Source organism: Rana temporaria, chromosome 7 (genome assembly GCF_905171775.1).
Source record: "Rana temporaria chromosome 7, aRanTem1.1, whole genome shotgun sequence".
In the NCBI taxonomy this organism is placed as follows: domain Eukaryota; kingdom Metazoa; phylum Chordata; class Amphibia; order Anura; family Ranidae; genus Rana; species Rana temporaria.
The window spans coordinates 118,581,853-118,595,047 of NC_053495.1; the positions used below are offsets into that span (position 1 = coordinate 118,581,853).

At 44.9% G+C, this 13,195-nt stretch overlaps 1 protein-coding gene across 2 annotated transcripts in view; it reads left to right on the plus strand.

The window, feature by feature from the left end:
• Positions 1–13,195, plus strand: part of VAV3 (vav guanine nucleotide exchange factor 3) — a 333,028-nt gene that overhangs the window by 111,221 nt on the left and 208,612 nt on the right. The window lies entirely within an intron of this gene.

Here is a 13,195-nt window from a genome sequence, read left to right on the forward strand (position 1 = left end):
TTACAGTCCTCGGTTCCGTCCCCCACACATTACAGTCCTCGGTTCCCTCCCCCACACATTACAGTCCTCGGTTCCCTCCCCCACACATTACAGTCCTCGGTTCCCTCCCCCACACATTACAGTCCTCGGTTCCCTCCCCCACACATTACAGTCCTCGGTTCCGTCCCCCACACATTACAGTCCTCGGTTCCGTCCCCCACACATTACAGTCCTCGGTTCCCTCCCCCACACATTACAGTCCTCGGTTCCCTCCCCCACACATTACAGTCCTCGGTTCCCTCCCCCACACATTACAGTCCTCAGTTCCGTCCCCCACACATTACAGTCCTCGGTTCCGTCCCCCACACATTACAATCCTCGGTTCCCTCCCCCACACATTACAGTCCTCGGTTCCCTCCCCCACACATTACAGTCCTCGGTTCCCTCCCCCACACATTACAGTCCTCGGTTCCCTCCCCCACACATTACAGTCCTCGGTTCCGTCCCCCACACATTACAGTCCTCGGTTCCCTCCCCCACACATTACAGTCCTCGGTTCCCTCCCCCACACATTACAGTCCTCGGTTCCGTCCCCCACACATTACAGTCCTCGGTTCCGTCCCCCACACATTACAGTCCTCGGTTCCCTCCCCCACACATTACAGTCCTCGGTTCCCTCCCCCACACATTACAGTCCTCGGTTCCCTCCCCCACACATTACAGTCCTCGGTTCCGTCCCCCACACATTACAGTCCTCGGTTCCGTCCCCCACACATTACAGTCCTCGGTTCCGTCCCCCACACATTACAGTCCTCGGTTCCGTCCCCCACACATTACAGTCCTCAGTTCCGTCCCCCACACATTACAGTCCTCGGTTCCGTCCCCCACACATTACAGTCCTCGGTTCCGTCCCCCACACATTACAGTCCTCGGTTCCGTCCCCCACACATTACAGTCCTCGGTTCCGTCCCCCACACATTACAGTCCTCAGTTCCGTCCCCCACACATTACAGTCCTCGGTTCCATCCCCCACACATTACAGTCCTTGGTTTCCGTCCTCCACACATTACAGTCCTCAGTTCCGTCCCCCACACATTACAGTCCTCGGTTCCATCCCCCACACTTAGTGACAGATCGGAGGGAGGAATAGCATGAGGAGAAAAGTTGCAGGGAGGGAGGCGGGACAGTTCTGGATGGAGGGCCGAGGTAACAAACAGGTGATTGGCTGCTAGGATGAAGGACAGTCCTAGGAGCCAATCGCCTGTTTGATAACCTCGGGCAGCTCCGCCCTCCACCCAGAATTGTTCTGCCTCCCGCTGTCGGATCTATGAGCGACGCAGGAGGAAGAAAAGTCTCCTTGCGGTCCGAATGGCAGAGTGCCGCGGTCCGCATGTGGGGCTCTCTCATGCCACCTGCCCACGGCCCGGCTGCAAAAGTGCTGCGGCCCGGTAGTGGGCCGCGGACCGGGGGTTGGGGAACACTGTGCTAGTACATCTAACACACGACCGTTTTTTTCAACCCGTTCATTAAAACAGCCTTGCCTACACACGATAGTGAAAAAAAAATGCTCTAGCAAAGCGCGGTGACGTACAACACGTACAACGGCACTATAAAGGGGAAGTTCCATTCGGATGGCGCCACCCTTTGGCTGCCTTAGCTGATTTTGTGTTAGTAAAAGACGATTCGTGCTTTTCTGTCTGTTACAGCGTGATGAATGTGCTTACTCCATTATGAACGCTAGTTTTACCAGAACGAGCACTCCCGTCTCATAACTTGCTTCTGAGCATGCACGTTTTTTCACGTCGTTAAAGCCTACACACAACCATTTTTTACAACCTTAAAAACGACAACGTTAAAAATACAGCATGTTTGAAAAAAAAAATTGGCAATTTTTTAGATCGTGAAACATGCTCTGAAGCCCACACACAATCATTTTAATGACATAAAAAAAAACTTAATTTTTTAGAACCCGAAAAACGGTCGTGTGTACGCGGCATAACACTTCCCTCCCCCCGGACTGTCAATGATGCTGTCCAAAGGTGTCTCTGTTGCTCCTTTACCCAGAGTGGAGGCACCCTAATACAGTAGGCGTGTTACTGGCCAGAGCACCAGAAGAAAACAAAAGGAAAAAAGCATAAAAAAATTCAAGAATGCAGCCTACCAATTCTTATATGTGATAGCTGCACTAGATTTTCTTTTTTAGTTTTTTTCCCCTTTATTTTAACCTGGTGATCATGCCAATATGTTTGTTGTTTTTCAACAAAACAAGCTCTTTTACAGCTGGCAGGTATTAGCTGGAGTTTGGCTTTGATTTGCCTAAAAAATAAAACTAACACAGCCACCACATATAATGATTGTTAAAGCGGGGGTTCACCCGAAAAACAAATTTTTAACATTAGATTGAGGCTAATTACGGGAAGCACAATCGGGTGTTTTTTTGAAATCAATGCAGTACATACCGTTTTAGAGATAGATGTTCTCCGCCGCTTCCGGGTATGGTCTGCGGTACTGGGCAGCGGGACTGATTGACAGCCTTCCGACCGTCGCATACAGCGCGTCACGAGTTGCCGAAAGTAGCTGAATGTCGGTGCGCAGGCGCCGTATAGAGCCGCACCGACGTTCGGCTTCTTTCGGCAACTCGTGACGCGATGTATGCGATGGTCGGAAGGCTGTCAATCAAATAGGAACGCCCAGTCCCGAAGACCATACCTGGAAGCGGCGGGAGAACATCTATCTTTAAAATGGTAAGTACTGCATTGATTTAAAAAAAAAACACCCGATTGTGCTTCCCGTAATTAGCCTCAATCTAATGTTCAAATTTTTTTTCGGGTGAACCCCCGCTTTAAGCTTTAATATATTACATTTCATTTTGGGTTTAAAGTGATTGTAAAGGAAACAAAATGTTTTTATAAAATAACAAACACGTTATACTTACTTACTCGGTTCAATGGTTTTGCACAGAACAGCCCCAAACCACCTCTTCTGGTGTCCCTTGCTGGTGCTTATGGTTCCTCTCTCCTGCTGAGTGCCCCCATAGCAAGCCGCTTGCCATGGGGGCACTCATGCAGCCTCGATCCCGAGCCGGGACACAGACACCATGGCTTGGCCATATCCCTACTCTCTCTTCACAGGCTGTGATTGACAGCAGCAAGAGCCAATAGCCCCCGCTGCTGCCTCCATGTCTAATGAGGAGAGAGAGAGATTGGATGGAGCTGCCGTTCTCTGGCACATTGCTGGATCGAGATTGGGCTCAGGTAAGTTTTTGGGGGGGCTAAACTTAGTCTAATGCAGACAATGTATTAAGGTAAAAAAAAAAAAAATCTGCCTTTAGAACCACTTTACGTTTTTAGTTTGGGGTTTAATACTGCTTACATGTTTTTTTTGTTTCCTTTTTTTTTTCTTTTCCTTTCTTTCTATTTTTTAGATCTGTTTTCCCAAAAATGTTACATAGAAATTACAGGTTTATGTATTTTTTTTCCAAAGTCCTGTATGAAGTCATGTTCACAATGGCCGCCTGGTTTATATCCCAGGAATCAGAGGAATTACTATATTTGTAGTTATCCTGTGCAGTCCAGTCTGTTCAGTGTCCCCCGGCTTTCCAAAGAACAAGATCATCCTAAACACACATTGATGTATCATTCTATTTATGCGTTTATAAGTGTGTGTGTTAGTATATATTTATATTATATATATATATATATAAAAGGTGTCTGTGATGTGCTGGGTTATTTCTAATTTCATCATGTAGACCAGAGCAGAGCAACTGAGCCTTTGTTGGCCTAAAGCCATAAATAAATATATGTTACGTGTGAAAAGGGAACTATCTTTTATTTTCATCTTCAGATATTCAAAACATTAGGTTACAGGGAATTTTTTTACTTTTTGTGGGTTGTTTTTTTTGCATAGTGTCAGTTTCACAATACAACATGGTTAGAAAAGAACTCCAACCAAAGAGTATTGGCGTGGAGACACAGACAGGCAATCACAGTCGGTAGAACCTGTATTATTGCATTTTGGAGACATTTTCCATTGGTTCCTATCTCACTGACTGGTATAACTGACGAATTGAGTGGAAATCTCCTCAGTGAAGACACACAGACACTTAGGGCCAGATTCAGAAAGAACTGCGGCGGCTTTACGTATCGTCTTTAAGTTACACCGCCGCAAGTTTTCCTCGTAAGTGCCTGATTCACAAAGCACTTGAGTATAAACTTGCGGCGGAGTAACGTAAAGACGTCCGGCGCAAGCCCGCCTAATTCAAATGGGGCGTGTACCATTTAAATTAGGCGCGCTCCCGCGCCGGACGTACTGCGCATGCTCTGTTTTGAAATTCCCGCCGTGCTTTGCGCGAAGTGACGTAATTTTTTTGAACGGCGACGTGCGTAACGTACGTTCGTATTCCTGGACGTCTTACAAAAAAAAAATAATAATTCGAAATTAGACCCGGGAACGACGTCCATACTTTAACATGGCTTGTCTAAAGTTAAGCCATGTTAAAGCAGGCTTAACTTTGCGATGGGAAAAAATTACTAGCGACGATGTAACGAACGCGAAAACCGTTGTGGATCGCCGTAAAACCTCATTTGCATACCTGACGCTGGAAAACGACGCAAACTCCACCCATCGGCGGCCGAAGTATTGCATCCTAAGATCCGACGGTGTAAGTCAATTACACCTGTCGGATCTTAGGGCTATCTATGCGTAACTGATTCTATGAATCAGCCGCATAGATACTATCAGAGATACGACGGCGTATCAGGAGATACGACGGCATATCAGGAGATACGCCGTCGTATCTCTTCTGTGAATCTGGCCCTTACAGAGGTTCTGAGTCTGACAGAGGTTCTAACCCTTAGGACCAGTGGATTTACAGCGGAGAGGTGGACAGGTGACATCACAAACTCTACCTCAGACAATCAGAGAAAGCCTTGTTTTCTTTCATAGAATACAAACCTCCTGTGAATGGCTGACTAGATTTTGTTCTGGGAATGGGATGGGCAGTTCTTGTCCTGCTGTCAGGACACAGTGCTGTATATTGTATGTAGTTGAGACTTCATACAATTTATACAGCTCTTCCAGCCACTACATATGTAGAAATCTCAAGTCTCCCGCGAGGTGCGGGAGCCTCCTGCATTTGGGGGCCGCTCCCGGACACCCGCAAGTGCTGCCCAATATCCCGGCTGCGGGGCTGATCCTGGACAGTCCCCTGGTTCACAGTCAGGGATGATTGGTGCAGCAGGAGGGACAGCTGTGAACACCGATCTCCCTGTATAGCCGACAGCCGCTTCTCCTTCCTTCCCTCCCTCCCTCCCTCCCGCGGCTGTCGGCTAAAAAGCTATACAGGGAGACCGGTGATCACAGCTGTCCCTCCTGCTGCACCAATCATCCCCAACTGTTCCTCCTCCTCCAGCCCCCCTCCGTGCCCTAAATCCCCCTGTACTTCTCCCCCCCATTCTTCTATGGCTTCCCTTTGTGTCTTTCACCCCCCGTTCTTCTCCAGCTCCCTGTCCTCCTCCGCCCTCCCTCATCCCCCACAGCCAGCTTCCCTCCTCTCCTCTCCCACCGGCTGTGGGGACCTGTCAGGATGGAGAGCAGAGGAAGGGACCGGTCATTTACAGGCCCCTGCCTTTTCTTAATTGGACACAGTGAGTGAGATGTCTTCTCTCTTTCCGCAAGATAATAAGCAGGGGGGGGGGGGCTGGGGACCATCAGGGCCCTTACAGATGTAATGCAAAAAAAAACTGGAGGGGGGCCGGCCGGGCCTGTAAGGGGCCCTGGGGACCATTGGGCCCCTTACAGGTGTAATGCAAGAAAAAAAAACGGGAGGGGGGCCGGCCGGGCCTGTAAGGGGCCCAGGGGACCATTAGGCCTCTTACAGGTGTAATGAAAAAATAAAAATAAAAAAAAAAATGGGAGGGGGGCCAGCCGGGCCCCTTACAGGTGTAATGCAAAAAATAAAATAATAATTATTATTTTTTTAAACGGGAGGGGGGCCAGACGGGCCTGTAAGGGGCCCTGGGGACCATCGAGCCCCTTACAAGTGTAATGCAAAAAAATAAAAAAATAAAAGTAAACGGGAGGGGGGCCAGCCGGGCCCCTGGGGACCATCGGGCCCCTTACAGGTGTATTGCCTGTACCCCCCTGATGGCTGCCCTGCCTTTGAAAACTGAGCACAGTAACCTGTGTGTTACAATGCTCAGTTTATGAATGGACAGGAGCCTCTGTCTTCTGTCCATTCATCTTCAATGCTAAGAAAGAGACTGGAGAATCTGTGTCCTCAGCCTCTTTCTCTGTCTCAAAGGGGAGATGCCAGGGTCTTTTTAGACTCCTAATATCTTACCAAAGCCCCCCCCCCCCCAAACAGGGTTGATGAAGAAAAAAACGACGAAAAAATTAAATAGTAAACAAAAATTATAGACAATTTAATTATATATATAAAAAAAAAAAAAACGACTGACATCACCCCCCTTACCCTACCAACACTGTCCACTGCCTCAACATCCTCCCCCCAAAAAGCATTTAAAAGAAAATTCAATTGTAAAAAAAAAAAAAACAATATGCAAAAATAAAAACTACTAAATCCACTGCCCTACTGACACCATCACCGCCCCATACTCCCCATCCCTTCCCCAGAAGCACTGTGAATTTAAAAAAATATATATATATATATATATATATATTTAAAGAAAATAATAAACAACAAAATTGTAGAAAATAATAATAAAAAAAAAAACTGACACACTGCTCTACTGACACTGTCCAATCATTGTGAAAAACAAAAGATAAAAAAATTAATTGTAAACAATTATAAAAAAAAAAGTTGTAAAAATAAAATTAAGAATTACTGACACCGTCCATTGCCCTACTGACACCATCCTGCAAATACTACTCACCGCTGTACACTCCACACTCCTCACATGCGCATTATACCCACCCACATACATTCCGCACTCCTCTCCTGCACAAACTACCCATCGCCATACACTCCGCACTGTACATTGCCTATTTAACATTACTACGTTCTGCACTAAGTTATCTCAGACTCTATAAAACCATGCCTCATTTAAGCCACGCGCAATTTCACATGCCCCCTATTCGGATATGCAAATCTTATGTGATCCTGTGTAGCAGTACATTTTCATTGGGTCAAATCTTCATTTGTTTTCAACCATAATGACAAGAAAGTTTGAAGCAACAGGAAGGAAATTTTTCTTTAATGAAATGAAACCTTTTTTCATATGTCTGGGACTCCATTCAAATAGCAAGTCTGGATGAGATGTTAAGAGTCTTTGAATTAAATTAGTTGGCCAAATCATAGAGATGCACCGACATTTTGGCAGCCAAAAGATATCGGCTGAAAATGGTATTTTCAGCATTTTGCTGATACAGAAAAAGGTGCCGTTAATGCCGCCAAAAGTGCATGCGATTTTTGCCACGATTTTACCACGATTTTACTGTTCTTGTGGTGTGTTTTTCATAGGTCATGCGACTCAAAAAACACATAAAAAACATAACACGGGTATGTTTTTAATGCACCCTTGTTGCAATTTTAATGCATTTCAATGGAGGTGCATTTTTAGTGCGTTTTTTTTAACTGACCAAAAATTTAGCAAGCAAGATTTTTTAACACCACAACGGTGTTGAAGACATACATAAAATTTTAAGGGATGCATTTTTCTTGAGCTTTTCTTGAACTAAAGGTGCCGATAATCGCTTTTAATTTAAATTCACGATAATAATTAAAAACTTGACTATAATACAACTATATATAAATATATTTAAAAAAATCTGTCATTTTCGGCTTTGGCCAAGTGCATCCTAAATTTTGGATTTCCATTTCAACACCAAAATTTCCATTCTGTGCACCTCTACCAAATTATGGAATGATTTTTCTTGGAACGATTGAATGAAAATCTAAACATGTATAGTTACTTAGCTGAAAAGCTGATACTAAAGTGAGTTGTTGGCTTTAAAAGTTTGCAAAGAATAAGCCCAATACACACAAAGAGATACGACGCCGCCATCCTTGGAGAGGGAATCAGAAAGTGCAGCTTCCCCTACTGCATCTTCACTGGTCCCCCTGTGTTCTGGGAACTGTTTTTCATGAATCTGGCCCTATAGGCATTTATTTTTTAAGTTTTGCATAACTATACCTGCAAAAAAACTTTATATATATAAGTAGTTGTCTTTATTGGATGCACAACAGAACTCCTACCATTGGAAGATGACGCGCATATTAATCTAGGATTAACCATGCCTTTTTAATTGCTTACTGTCTTCTAGTGTTGTTGTTGGCATACACCAGCATCTAAACAGTTGCACAGTAATCCCTCTTGATTTCTGAGGCTGCCAGGACATGCAATTAATTAGTTCCTTTATGCATATTAGATCATTCATGCATCTTGTTAGTGGCTTTAATTCTTATAAAGTCATTTAGATGGCACATGTTTATTTATTAAAGAAGTAAAGCCTAGTCACTTTGCAAAGTGAATTTTTACTTAGTGAGGGAGGTGAAGGTGAATTTTTACTTTGCTCTATTTTTTTTAGTAAATGCAAACAACTATCTCAGTGTTGGGTCACCAAGTTATTATTATCCACTCAATTCTGTTAATCTTTATGTTGATACGAGCATCCTCAGAGTCTGTGGATCTCTGCACACCTTAAAGTCGACCATCGATGGATCGAAAGTTAAGCAGGGAGCAGCTGAATTTCGATCTACGTATGGGCAGGCGGGTTGTACACAAGTTGATCCATTGATCAACTTGCATACAATAAGCCTGTGAAGTTTTTGCCAAAAGATCAGTGCTGCCGACTAGAGCTGCACAATTAATCGTAAAAAATCGAGATCTCGATTCAATCCACCTCACAATCTCTATTACAGAGTTTCCTGATTCTTTCATCTAACAAGTGTAGAGAGTTCTCTGCTCACTTTGGCAGTCTGCCAAGTTTTTAACAACTATGGGGTAGATTCACGTACCTTTAGGCGGGCGTAGCATATCTCCTATACGCTACGCCGCTGTAACTTTGAGAGGCGAGTATGGTATTTTCAAAGATTTTGCCGCCGAAGTTACGGCGGCGTAGCGTATTAGGGCCGGCGTAAGCCCGCCTAATTCAAATGTTGAAGCTGTTTGCGTGTTTTATGTATATATACTGTGACCCCACGTAAATGACATTTCGATCGAACGGCGCATGCGCCGTCTGTGGACGTATCCCAGTGCGCATGCTCCAAATGACGTCGCAAATCGTCATGCTTTCAACGTGAACGTAAATTACGGGCAGCCCCATTCACGGACGAGTTACGCAAACGACGTAAAATTTGAAAAATTCGACGCGGTTCCGACGTCCATACTTAACATGTTTTTGGTGGTTTATCTTTATGCCTGAAAACCCCTTACGTAAACGGCGTATCTGTACTGCGACGGCCGGGCGTACGTTCGTGAATAGGCGTATCTAGCTGAGTTACATATTCTAGGCATAAATCAGCGTACACACCCCTAGCAGCCAGCGTAAAAACATGCAGTTAAGATACGACGGCGTAGGAGACTTACGTCGGCCGTATCTTAGCAACATTTAAGCGTATCTCAGTTTGAGCATACGCTTAAAGTTGCGACGGCGCGGATTCGGACTTACGACGGCGTATCTACTGATACGCCCGTCGTAAGTCTTTATGAATCTGCCCAATTGTCTGTGCTAGTAGATAGGTAGAAAAATGGCAACTCTTCTACTTAGAGAAAAGGGATATAACTTCTGCGTGTAAATGCAGGAAGTTTAACCACTTAAAGGGGTTTTAAAGGTACAATTTTTTTCCCTAAATAGCCTCCTTTGCCTTTCTCCCTGGTGTGGAGTGTCGTGCTTGCCCCCTCCCTTGCACTACAGGAGAGTCAGGACGCTCTCTACGTTGCAAATAGAGAAAGGAGCTGTGTGTTAGTGGGCATCCTGACTCTCCTGTAGTCCAAGGGAGGGGGCAAGCACGACACTCCACACCAGGGAGAAAGCCTTGCATTACTAGCCTTCTCATTCCTAAAGCCTGATACACGTGGGATATTTTTTCCTTCAGCGGACTGAAGGAGAAAAACTTGAGCTGCTTGCAAGAAGATCTCTGTACTAACTATGCGATGTTAGTATAGCGATCTCCCTGCTGTGCTATAGTGTTCTGACAGCATGCTCATTAGACAGAAGCTAGTCATGAGATCAGATACATGCAAACAGCGACAGCCCCTCCTACCCTGTCATTTCTTTGTATAGGCTGAACAGTCACAGCTGTTTGGATACAAATGTGATCCCAGCTTCAAAAACCTGCAGGTTCTTTCAGCTAAAACCTGCTGCAAGCCTTTAATGCCAGTTGCACACAGACTTAAGAATTCACTGATGTTAAGGCTGCATTCACACCTGAGCGTAGCGTTTTGCCGCGATTTTGCAGCGTTTTTTTTACCGCATTTTGCCACAATATTTGCAGCGTTTTTTTAATGCGATTTGCCGCAGCGTTTTTTACCGCGATTTTGGACAGGTCTAGGGTCACCAATGTTAAAAACAGAAAAACACCCAAATACGCTCACTTCGAGCGACAAAAAAGGGTCCAGAACTTGTTTGAGCTTCAAGCGTTTTGGAGTGAAGATGTGAACCATCTCCATTGAGAATAATGTATTTTTCCCCTCTAGCGTTTTGGAGCTTCATGCTTCAGGCGACAAAACGCTCAGGTGTGAATGCAGCCTTATACTCTGGATCTTGTTGACAAAAAGATTCTGATTACAACAATTGACCTGAGATTTGTGAGATTAAAGTGGTTGTAAAGGCAGAAGGCTTTTTACTTTACTACATTCCAGCTCCCCCCAAATACTTACCTGAGCCCAATCTCCATCCAGCTGTATGCACGAGAGCCAAGGCTCTCTCCCTCGTCATTGACTCAGATACAGCAGCTCAGATACACAGTCAGTGACGAGGGCGCAGAATGAGAACCACTCGGTGTGTTTTATGGACACACAGAGCAGGGCTTGGGAGTGAGCATGCAGGAGTGCCCCCATAGTAAGCGGCTTGCTGTGGGGGCACTCGTCAGGGGGAGGAGCCAGGAGTGCCGGCAGGGGACTTGAGACAAAGACTTTTAATAAAGTAACAAACATTTTATATTCACTTGCTCTGTGCAATGGTTTTGCACAGAGCAGGTAGGTAAAACATGTTTGTTGTTTTAATATATATATATAAAAAAGCAAAACTTTACTATCACTTTAGGTACTAGCCTATATGTATAACCTTCTCATCTCATCATGTTTTTTTTTTTAGCTTTTTAGTGCTGTGATAGTTTGATAATTACTTGGTCATACAACACACTGAAGAATATTTTTCCCAGAAAAATACAGGCTACTGTCATCAGAGGCCCCCTGGGGGCTACATGGTTGGGTACCAGGGGCATACAAGTATTAGAAATCTGGAAGGCTGCCAAGATTTATCTTACTCCCCTGGATGCCTTTGCTTTAGGTGAAAAAATGTGCCTAAAGCCTTGTTTTGCATATGTGTTAATGCACGTTTGGCTTTCTTTATTGCCCAAGCGCTCGCTGGTAGTGCATTTCTTTTTCTGCCAATAAACACTTCTAATGCCCCGCACACACGATCGGAATTTCCGTTGGAAAAAGTCAGATCGACTTTTTCCATCGGATTTTCCGATTGTGTGTAGCCCCATCAGAGTTTTTTCATCGGAAATTCCGATGAATTCCACCAGACTTTAGATATAGAACATGTTCTACATTTCTCCGATGGAATTCCGTTGGATTTGGCCGGGTAAAAGCCAGATCGTGTGTGCGCGGCATAACTCTAAATGCTTGTAAATGCCTATGTGGCTATAGGGCAATGTCATCCAATTTCAGTGTAAAGTCTATAATCTTGCAGCCCTCCTCAGAATCACGGGAATTCATAAGGCTATAAAAGAAAAGAAAAAGGAGGGCGCACCGACCTAGTGCATTATCACTTAAAGGAGCAACTACTGACCACTGGGGCTCTGATGAAAGAGGTTCGCCTCTGAAACGCGTAAGCCATAATTGTCGGTCTGATGCCATCTGATCCGTGTTGTTACCGTGGTCGCTGGGTGATACTGTATATCAGTTCTATTGTCTGATAAGCGCTGTCTTTCAACTCCGTTTGTGATAATGACCATTGTTTTAATATATTAATAAAATCCCTTTAAGTGATAATGCACTAGGTCGGTGCGCCCTCCTATTTCTTTTCTTCTATGTGTGCATGGACACATAGGTTAACACGGAGGGACACTATGACCCCTTTCACACTGAGGCGCTTTGCAGGCGCTATAACGCAAAAAATAGCGCCTGCAAAGCGCCCTGAAAAAGATGTTTATTTGACTCTATTGTGAAACTGGAGTGGAGCGCTGGAAGGATGTTAAAAAATGTCCTGCAAGCAGCATCTTTGGAGCGGTAAAGGAGCAGTGTGTATACCGCTCCTCCACCTTTCTTGCCCATTGAAATGAATGGGCACCGTGGCTATACAGTCGGCAAATCGCCACTGTGGGTGGTTTTAACCCTTTTTGGGCCGCTAGCAGGGGTTTATAGCGCCCCGCTAGCAGTCGAATACCTCCGCAAACATGACAATAATGCGCCACTTTACCGCCGACGCCTCTTCTGCCCCAGTGTGAAAGGGGCCTTAGAGGCAGAAAAAAGAAATGTCAAACACCTGTAAAAGCTGCGTTTTTAAAGTCCTGTGTTCATGATGCCCAACACTGGCAGAAAAGGGTAAAAATAAAGTTTTACTCAGTTTGTCACATTGGCAGGTGGTGCTTTTTGCCAAACGCAGCCTTCAAAGTTAATGGAACTGCACTATTACCACAAGCCATTCTATTGACATGCAGTTGCGGGTTGGTATTGCAATGCAAAAATAGGATTTTTTTGTACTCACCATAAAATCCTTTTCTCTGTCGTCCATGGACAGACACAGCCTTTTTTAAGTCTTGACAAGTGGATTATGTTCCTGTTCACAGGTGTGAACAGGAACATAACCCACTTGTCAAGACTTGAGAAGGCTGTGTCCGTCCATGGACGATAAGAGAAATACCCATTTGGGATAAAAAATAAGCATTCAGGAGGTGGTAATATCGCCTCGTGAACACCTTCAAACCACCACTCATCCACCTCTTAAAAGCGATTCACTGTTGTGAATGAGACCAAAAAGTAAAGGGGAAAGGAGTTCAGATTTAGTACCTCTGATTTACATTTTG